This window comes from Cyprinodon tularosa, unplaced genomic scaffold (genome assembly GCF_016077235.1).
Source record: "Cyprinodon tularosa strain WSP-4 unplaced genomic scaffold, ASM1607723v1 ctg246, whole genome shotgun sequence".
NCBI classification, from domain to species: Eukaryota; Metazoa; Chordata; class Actinopteri; order Cyprinodontiformes; family Cyprinodontidae; genus Cyprinodon; species Cyprinodon tularosa.
In genome coordinates this window covers 724,113-725,510 of record NW_024038913.1, presented here as the reverse complement: position 1 = coordinate 725,510, position 1,398 = coordinate 724,113, and positions in this window count along the sequence as shown.

The following is a 1,398-nucleotide window of genomic DNA, read 5'->3' as shown; positions in this document are numbered from 1 at the left end:
TGTTTGTGTACAAACAGTAAAGTTTGTATAAATGTGACTGGCTTGTTTTGAGTGTGATTCAAAACAAGTGTGATTCACTGACTCTTGGATTTCCTCCAACTGGAAGCCTGTCAAAATACTGCAGACACCTGCGAGAGTTTAGAATGAGTAACTTTCATCCTTAGGGTGAAACATATCTTCACACCCAGATTAAAACAAGAAAGCACCTGTTGCACACTAAAACAATATTACATCTTTCTCAATGCAACTTGTTTGCACTTGCTGCTACGTTGTTACTTACTTTATGTGGATAATTATTGCATGATCTGGAGACAGTGTAAAAATATTTTCTCAATTTCAGTATTGTTAAAGAATTAGAAAATAGACAGGACAAAATGATTTGCACAAGTTAAATGCAGCTATTAAAATCATACTAAGTTAAACATTTATCACACAGTGAGTGCATAATGAAGCAGGTGTCTTTGATGCCTAACAAGCCCTTCTAGATGAGGTCACAGGCACTAACGAAGCTGTCTCCAAACAGGCCTACTGCATTCATCGCCCAACTCCTCCCTGTAATTTATGCAAGGCCAGGTCCAGGAACAGGGTACCAGAGGGGGAGGCAGTGGCATAGAGGCAGTGCACTTGAATATTAGCGTGCAACCCTCCCCTGCAGAGCAAAACTGTGTCATAATGCCGCATTGCTTTTATGATTCAAATCAAGGCTATTGTCTCTGGAAGTGAACGGCTCTGCACTGTGCAGCAGAACAACTGAGGCACTATGTGCCGGCTGCAGAAAATGAGTTCATTGGAGGCTTCTGGCTGAATTGAGATTGAGATGAAGTAATAATATAGGACTCAGATTCAGCACACTGGCTAAGGGGGCAACAGAGCTGCCCACAGACTGTGTGTCTGCAACCATGTAAACACAATTCACTCCCTTATCAGCAATTATTCAGCTCTAAACACACAAACAAACAAGCTTACATGGTATTGGACACAGTCCAGTATGCTGCAGTGCTATAGAAACAGCTCAGCATGGATTTTATTTTTCATTTTCAGCATTGAAATTTGATTTCATATGATTAAAATTCAGGTGATAGGCTTAGTTAAAAACGCTTCAGTCAAATTTTTTAACTATGAAGAACAAATTGACATTTTCTAGGGGATTAAAAGTGCTTGTTTAGTTTCCAGATTTTTTTCTTTTTGTGTTTTTATTTTTTTCCTTTTGTGTATTGTGTGCCAAGGCATTGCGACTGCACGCATGAATGTTTACGTGCGCGTGCGCGTGTTGATGCACTAGAGAGAGAGAGAGAGAGAGAGAGAGAGAGAGAGAGAGAGAGAGAGAGAGAGAGAGAGAGAGAGAGAGAGGAGGGGGAAGATGAGGAGGAGGCGGAGTAAGACCAGACGCTGGAAATC